The sequence below is a fragment of the Nomascus leucogenys genome, unplaced genomic scaffold (genome assembly GCF_006542625.1).
Source record: "Nomascus leucogenys isolate Asia unplaced genomic scaffold, Asia_NLE_v1 000154F_7082709_qpdss1sc, whole genome shotgun sequence".
Classification (NCBI taxonomy): domain Eukaryota; kingdom Metazoa; phylum Chordata; class Mammalia; order Primates; family Hylobatidae; genus Nomascus; species Nomascus leucogenys.
Genome location: NW_022096028.1, coordinates 87,198 through 96,164, shown reverse-complemented (window position 1 = coordinate 96,164; position 8,967 = coordinate 87,198). Strand labels below are relative to the sequence as shown.

Below are 8,967 nucleotides of genomic sequence, written 5' to 3'. Positions count from 1 at the left end.
CTCCCCTCACATCCTCCCGCCCAGCTTCTCACACACCCGCACGTCCCGTGGCTGGGGGAGGCGGAGACTCCAGGACCCCCAGGCAGGGGCTCCACGCAGTCCCCACAGTGAGAACCACTCCCTGTCCCTGGGATGAGGACTGGGCTCCGCCTTGTGTAGGAACCGGTGCGAGGGGCTCTGCCTCTCTTTCTCAAAGAGGGGGCTGCTCTTCCACCGGGGTCTCCCTCTCCACCTTCTCCCTCCTCCAGGGCGACGATAGGAGCAGGGCGAACGCTCCCTCCACGCCCCGTGCGTTCCTCGCATCCAGTGATTCTGCCTCTTGCCCACGCAGACCTGCAGTGAACAAAGGGCGCCCCAGGAAGCACAGTTTGGGTCAAGTTCGCCTTTTTAAATTGTAGGACAGCCGCAGGAAGGACGAGAACGGGGAGTTCTCCCCTGCAGCCCCTTTTCCCCACGCCTACCCCCAGTCTTCAGGGACCCACCCAGCTTAAGAGGAAGCCGGAAGCCGTGGTCTGAGCCGTGGTCCGAGGGGAGGGCAAAGACGCCTCGGGCCTATGGGTCTGCAGCGCCCCCAGCTCCCCCAGCTCCAGGGATCTGCGTTAGGTGGGCCGCCCCTCCCTGCTCCTGCTGGGAAGATGCCATGGGCCTTCCATGGCCTCCTCTCCCCAGCTCAATGCCAAGTGGACTTGCAGATGCACAAAGCCGGCAGGGGCCACTATGTCTCCAAGACCTGGCGGGCAAAGGCAGGAGCATGAGTGTCTGCGGGTGCCTGACACGCGAGTGTGAGAGATGGAGCAGGCAGCGTGTCCGCAGGTGTCTCTGGGCCTGTGTGCAGTTGAGGGTATGTGGGCCTGTGCAGAGTCCTCTTCCCTGGATAATTTCCTCAAAACCCACAGTGAGAGGAGAGGGCCCTGGGGGAAGAGAAGTTCCTTCCCTTGTCTTTGAAATGAATTCCTCCTTCCCGAATCTCTGAGTGGGGAAAGCCCAGCCATCTGCCTTTGCAGTGTGCAGAGCAGAAGGTAAGGGGCTGGTGTAGCCTAGGTGGGGGCCGCCCTTGGGTCTGCAGCCCACTGTGGATAAGGGCTGCGGGAAGGCTCTGTCACTCCAGGCATATTTTCTTTCTTTTTTTTTCTTTCTTTTTTCTTTTCTTTTTTTTTTTTTTTTTTAATCTGAGACAGAGTCTCACTCCGTGGTCCAGGCTGGAGTGCAGTGGCGCGATCTCGGCTCACTGCAAGCTCCGCCTCCCGGATTCACGCCATTCTCTCGCCTCTGCCTCCCGAGCAGCCGGGACCACAGGAGCCCGCCACCACGCCCGGCTAATTCCTTGCATTTTGTTTAGTAGAGATGGGGTTTCACCGTGCTAGCCATGACGGTCTCGATCTCCTGACCCTGTGATCCGCCTGCCTCGGCCTCCCAAAGTGCTGCCATTACAGGCGTGAGCCACTGCACCCAGCCAAATAACACTAATTTTTAAAAAAACTGCTGGAGTCCTCCATTCCTTTCATCACGTCGTAAGTCTCCTCCCTGTCCCTTTATTCTAGTTTGAAATTACAAACCTAAATAGAGATGACCTGCTATAAACAATAAATATCTCTTCACTATTTCTAGATCTGATGTAATCCCAGCCGAGGTGGGTGGATCACCTGAGGTCAGGAGTTCGGGACCAGCCTCGCCAACACGGTGAAACCCCGTCTCCACTAAAAATACAAAAAATAGCCAGGTGTGGTGGTGTGCGCCTGTTATCCCAGCCACTCGGGAGGCTGAGGCAAGAGAACTGCTTGAACCCAGAAGGTGGAGGTTACAGCGAGCCGAGATCACGCCACTGCACTCCAGCCCTGGCAACAAGAGCAAGACTCCGTCTCAAAAAACAAAACAAAAACAAAAACAAAACAAAACAAAACAAAAAGATTCAAAGATAAACGAGGCTTTGGAGAAATGGGAACTATCACATCTCAGGTAAATAAGATAGCCTTTGCCCATACAGGGGAAGCACAACTGATCCTTGAACAACGCAGGGATTAGGGACGCCACCTCCATCCCTGCACAGTCAAAAATCCACATACAGGCTGGGCGCAGCAGCTCACACCTATAATCCCAGCACCTTGGGAGGCCGAGGTGTGTGGATCACAGGGTCAAGAGATCAAGACCATCCTGACCAACATGGTAAAACCCTGTCTCTACTAAAAATACAAAAATTAATTGGGCGTGCTGGAGTCCCAGCCACTCCAGAGGCTGAGGCAGGAGAATCGCTTGAACCTGGGAGGCAAAGGTTGCAGTGAGACGAGATCACACCACTGCACTCCAGCCTGGGCGACAAAGCGAGACTCCATCTCAAAAAAAAAAAAAAAATCCACATACAACTTCTGACTCCCCAAAAACCAGAAGCCTTATCAATAACATAAACAGTAGATTAACACATATTTTGTATGTTATATGTATTATATACAATTTTCCTACAATAAAACAAGCTAAACAAAAGAAAACGTTATTAAGAAAATCATAAGGGGCCAGGCGTGGTGGCTCACACCTGCAATCCCAGCACCTCGAAGGCCGAAGAAATGGATCACTTGAGCTCAGAAGTTCAAAACCAGCCTGGACAACACGACGAAACTCCGTCTCTATTAAAAACACAAAAATTAGCCAGGCATGGTGGTCCGCCCCCACAGTCCCAGCTACTTGGGGATCTGAGATAGGAGGATCACCTGAGCCCGGGTGATATTTGCCCCAAATCAGAGGTTAAGGAAATGACTAAATAACTGTGGGCAAGGAGCCCCTGCCTGACCAATCCTTTTCTTTTTTGGCCCCGGCTTAGGTGGAAGTGGGTAGAGTATCTTACATTGGGCAGTTTGGGGGCTGGGGAGGCAGAGAATCTCTTGGGGAAGTGATCTTGGGAGTCTCGGGGGTGGTGCTGGTGCATTCTCTTTCCTCTTGCTCTCAAAGTACAATGCGGATTTGGGGACCAAAGGTCAGGGACACATCCCATTAGAAGACCTGCATTTGGGAGAGTGGTGAGTGGTGGGAGGAGGGCCCACAGCAGCAGGAAACAGCCTGTCGTTGCTCAGCTTAGTTTCCCTTCCCAGACAAGGGGAGCCAGCCATGGAATCTTGCTGCAGGGCCTCCTCCCTCTACTCTTTGTGTCCTTAAAGTAGGGGCCATTTTCTTACACATCCCCAGAGAGAGGAGGGACCTTCACACTGGTGCTGAGGGGCCCAGGGCTGCTGGGCGTCTTTGTTCCCTACCAGAGCCATCCATCCCTAGAAAAGCACAGAGCCCTGAAGGCTGGCCTGAGCCCCTGGTCTTCTCTACAGTTCCCAGAGGTCTTTCAGCCAGTCTACGATCTCAGGAAGTAAGATGCCTGGAAGCTACAATGTGAATAGAACTTTTGTGGACCAATAATAAAATGCAGGAAGCCCAAGGGTGAGAAGAGTGAACTCTCCCAACACTGCTTCCTGTTTCCTCCCCTTCATGTTCCTCCAGGGAAAACTACTTTATTGCTGAGTTTCTGCCTTTCCCCCCTCACATATGCACTTTTGGGCCTTTTCTTATAGCTGGAAAAATCAAAATCCCACCCCAAAAACCAGTATTTAAAAAGAAACAGAAATGACCATGTGAAATGTGCCTCTGTGCACATCATCCGTGTGTGTTTGTGTGTGTGTGTGTGTGTGTGTAGCCACTCATTCATCTCTTTATATGGGGTATTGTCTTATTTCAGTCCGTTTTGGTTTCCCCCTTGAGGGCTTTGCTAGGGATCAAACCTTTCTCTCCTTTTATGATTCTGAACACTTGATGTGAACCACAAGTGAATCTTTCTCCTTGTGACTCAAATAAAAATATAATTTAAAAAATAAAAAGTAAAGTATAATACAACAAGTATATAGGGAATAAGATAGAAATTGTTTACTTAAAAGATTAATATAGAAATAATATTTAAAAGCATTGTCTTCAGAAATAGTTTGATAATCTTTCTATTTGAATAAAAGATAAGACTGTCATGTACAGCATCTCTTTCACTGCTAATAGAAAAGAATGCAAAATTTCTGTGAAGAGAAGCAGACCCCACATCAAAGAAAAGATAGATGTGTTACTAATTCAAGGCTACATGGAGATTTTGTTGTCTTTGTTTTTGTTTTTTCTGAGATGGAGTTTCACTCTTGTTGCCCAGGCTGGAGTGCAATGGCTTGATCTTGGCTCACCGCAACTTCTGACCTCCTGGGTTCAAGTGATTCCCCTACCTCAGCCTCCCGAGAAGCTGGGAATACAGGCATGCACCACCACGCCCGTCTAATTTTTTGTATTTTTAGTAGAGACGGGGTTTCCCCATGTTGGTCAGGCTGGTCTCAAACTCCCGACTTCAGATGGTCCACCTGCCTCGGCCTCCCAAAGTGCTGGGATTACAGGCGTGAGCCACTGAGCCTGGCCAGATGGTTTTTTAAAAAATACAATTCAGTCAGTCCTCATCGAAATATAAACAATTGGAAATGTAATGCTAAACTCATTTAAAACTGATTTATGTCTCTTTATATTTTTAAGATTTAGGGGCTGGGAGCGGTGGTTCATGCCTGTAATCCCACCACTTTGGGAGGCCAAGTTGGGTGGATCACGAGGTCAGGAGTTCAAGACCAGCCTGGCCAAGATGGTGAAATCCCGTCTCTACTAAAAAATACAAAAAAAAAAAAAAAAAAAAAAATTAGCTGGGCATGGTGGCGGGTGCCTGTAATCCTTGCTACTAGGGAGGCTGAAGCAGAGAATTGCTTGAACCTGGGAGGCAGAGGTTCCAGTGAGCCCAGATCACGTCACTGCACTCCAGAAACAAAAAACAAAAACAAAAACAAAAAAACCCAAAATGATATAGGTACACTTTCAAATCTATTTTAATTTAAAAAAGCTATGAAAAGATTTACATGGCCATTACTTATATTGTTTTAAAAACTTTAAAATTAGACCATATAAGCTATGGATTTGTACATAAATTTAGAATATAAGTATGCAAAATTACTGTAGATTATTTATTTATTTATTTATTTTTGCCTAACGTACCTGGACTGAGACTGTAGATACTTTATTTGGTGAATATAGAATATGCCAATAAGAAAACCAAGTCATCCTAGCCAGATTTGATGGCTGATGCCTGTAATCCCAGCACTTTGGGAGGCTGACGTGGGCAGACTGTTGGAGCCCAGGAGTTCGGGACCAGCCTGGGCAAGACAGCAAAACCTCATCTCTACAAAATTTACAAAAAGCTGGATATGGTGGTGCATGCGTGTAGCCACAGCTACTTGGGAAACTGAGGTTGGAGGACCCTTGAGCCTGGGAAGTCGAGGCTGCAGTGAACTGTGATCTTCCTCCTGCACTCCAGCCTGGGTGACAGAGTGAGACTCTGTCTCAAAAAACAAAAAATATCGTCATCGAAAACATTAAAGATTAAATGAGACGACTACATTCACTGAGTACATTATTCTATACCCTTGTAAATGTCTCATAAGTAAATTAACGTAGAAAAATGTGTTCTATCAGATGACATTTTGATGATTTGTGATGACAACAATCATGAAACGGATTTCCACGCAGTTTCTCCCTGATGGACTCAAAAGTGTTCACTGTGGAAGACACTGAGCCAGACCCAGAAGCATCCAGGCCCATCAGAAACATGGCAGACAGAGCAAGAGGGAGGACAGAGTAGAGGTCAGAGCCCAGGCGGGACACAGCACAATGCCACCGCCATGGGCTTCCGGGAAGGAGTGCCAAAGGGTGACTTGGCCAGAAAGGCCAGCGCTGGAGTGACAGAGATCCTTGCCACGTCCCGTTCTCGACTTCTTCTCCAAGCCTGTGTCGCGCTGGGGCTCCATTTCTCAATGGGAAGAGAGGGCGGGAGGAGTTAGAACCGTCTTCTTGGAGGTCCGTCTGCACTCCTCCCTCAGAAGGACAATGAGCTCCTGTGATGCTTTTTAAAATACTGTCCTTGGGTGTGGTGAGGCCGTCTTGATCCTAGAAAAGAGGCCTCTCAGGATGGGGAGTAGATTTCAACCCCTGCGGGTCCATCGCAGCTACCCGCATTGCCAAGGCCTTCACAAACCCAAACTGGAACCGCCTGGGAAAAAGACCAGCTGGTCAGTCGTCCCAGGCAGAGACATAGAAAGAGCCTCATCAAATACAGGCCGACATGCAAGAAACAGCCCTCCAGCGCACAGGGCATAGTCATCCCAAAACACACACGCACGCTGGCACACACAGCCACAGAGAGAGAGAGGAGAGAGAGAGGAAGGAGTGAAAGACACACACACACACACACACACACACACACACACATACAGCAGCGGCACAGAAACACACAGACACACACACACACACACACACACACACAGACATACAGCAGCGGCACAGAAACACCCAACCCCAGGCAGCCCTTGAGGCTGCCGGGTTCTGCTCTCCGCGAGAAGGACAATCGGGTAAGAGAGCAGCCCACGGGCATACTGCAGGCCTGTCCTGGAGATCAGAAGGGGCGCGAGTTGCCGGGGCGGGGGGAGACTCGCCCGCACACCATCTGGGCAGGCCTGAGGCTGGGATCCCGCGCTGCTTCCCTGGGACTCCTCCTGAAGTTTCTTCATCCTGGTCGGCCCTCCGTGACTCCTGACATCCGGAGATCATTCCTCTCGACCCCCTGGAGATGTCAGGCTGGAGCCTCGACACCGACGCACTGCCACGAAGGGGTCCTGTTTTGCCACGCCTCAGGGACCCATCACCAGGCGGACCCTGGAGGTCACTGTGACTCAAGAATCAGCTCGCGCCAGGCGCATGCGCATTAGCTGCGCCGACTTAGGCTCTGCTCCTTGAAGTCAGGCTGGGGCCTCTTTAAAAAATGGCGGTGGCCTGGAGGTAGCAGTAAGACTGCAATGGCTGGGGTCGGGGAAGCGGGGGGCGGGTAGGGGGAGGTGTGGGAGACTGGGCTGCAGGCAACCCAGAGCCAGACATTCCCCTAGGAGTCCTGTCCTCCTTGAGCTGTCTAGGATAATACATGTAATTACGAATTTATATCAGACTTGACAAGCCCCTCCATTTTATTTTTAATACGATTTTTACTCTTGAATAATACATGAAAATTATTTTTATTAATTTTCTATAATTTATTGGGGTACAGGTGGCATTTAGTTATATTTTGATGGGATTTTTTTTTCTAACTGATTTGTTTGAGTTTGTTGTGGATCCTAGATGTTAGTCTTTTGTCAGATGTATACATTGTAAAGATTTTCTCCCATTCTGTGGGTTGTCTGTTTACTTTGCTGACCGTTGTCAAAAAGTGGACTAAGGATATGAATAGACAATTCTTAAAAGAAGATATAAACATGGCAAACATATGAAAAAATGCTCACCATCACGAATGATCAGGGAAATGCAAATCAAAACCACAGTGCGATACCACTTTGCTCCTGCAACAATGGCCATAATCAAAACATTTAAAAACAGTAGATGTTGGTGTGGATGTGGTGAACAGGGAACACCTTTAGACTGCTGCTGGGAATGTAAACTAGTACAAACACTATGGAAAACAGTGTGGAGATTCCTTAAAGAACTAAAAGTAGACCTATCATTTGACCCAGCAATCCCACTACTGGGTATCTACCTAGAAGAAAATAAATCATTATTTGAAAAAGATACTTGCACACGCATGTTTATAGTGGCACAATTCACAATAGCAAAGTCATGGAACCAACCCAAATTCCCATCAATCAACGAGTGGCTAAACAAACTGTGGTAATATATAGACAATGCAATACTATGCAGCCCTAAAAAGGGATGAATTAGCAGCATTTGCAGTGACCTGAATGAGATGAAAGATTATTACTCTAAGTGAAGTAACTCAGGAAAGGAAACCAAACATCAAATGTTCTCACTGATACGTGGGAGCTAAGCTATGTGGATGCAAAGGTGTAAGAATGATACAATGGACTTTTTGGGGACTTGGGGGGAAGGAGAGGCAGAAAAGACTACAAATATGGTGCAGGGTATACAGTTCAGGTGACAGGTGCACCAAACCTTCACGAATCAACACCAAGGAACTTACTCATGTAACCAAATATCACAATCTTAAATATAGATGCACTTAACACTGGAACTCCCAAATTTATAAAACAATTACTGATAGACCTAAGAAATGAGATAGACAGCAACACAGTAATAGTGGGGGACGTCAATACTCCACTGACAGCACTAGATAGGTCAAGACAGAAAGTCAACAAAGAAACAATGGATGTACATTGCAACTTGGAAGAAATGGACTTAACAGATACATACAGAACATTTTATCCAACAACCACAGAATACACATTGTATTCAACAGCTCATGGAGCTTTCTCCAAGATAGACCATATAATAGGCCATAAAATGAGCCTCATTAAATTTAAGAAAATTGAAATTATATCAGGCACTGTCTCAGACCACAGTGGAATAAAACTGGAAATCAACTCCAAAAGGAACCTTACAAACCATGCAAACACATGGAAATTAAATAACCTGCTCCTGAATGGGCATCAGGTCAAAAATGAAATCCAGATGGAAATTAAACCATCCTTCGAACTGACTGACAATAATGACACAACCTATCAAAACCTCTGGGATACAGCAAAGGTGGTGCTAAGAGGAAAGTTCATAGCTCCAAATGCCTAAATCAAAAAATCTGAAAGAGCATGGACAATCTAAGGTCACACCTCAAAAAACTAGAGAAACAAGAACAAACCAAACCCAAACCCAGCAGAAGAGAGGAAATAACCAAGATCAGAGCAGAACTAAATGACATGGAAACTAAAAATACAAAAGATAAATGAAACAAAAACCTGGTTCTTTGAAAATATAAATAAAATTGATAGACCATTAGCAAGATTAACCAAGAAAAGAAGAGAGAAAATCCAAATAACCTCACTAAGAAACTAAACAGGAGATATTACAACTGACGCCACTGAAATACAAAAGATC

General features: G+C 47.1%; 1 long non-coding RNA gene across 1 annotated transcript; it reads right to left on the bottom strand.

The window, feature by feature from the left end:
• Nucleotides 1-5,515: 5,515 nt before the first annotated feature.
• Nucleotides 5,516-6,641, bottom strand: LOC115833792. The gene is made up of 2 exons (XR_004029079.1): nucleotides 6,537-6,641; nucleotides 5,516-5,909 (listed from the first exon to the last, which is right to left on the bottom strand). It is a non-coding gene; the product is annotated as an uncharacterized LOC115833792 (long non-coding RNA).
• Between the last annotated feature and the right edge of the window lie 2,326 nt (nucleotides 6,642-8,967).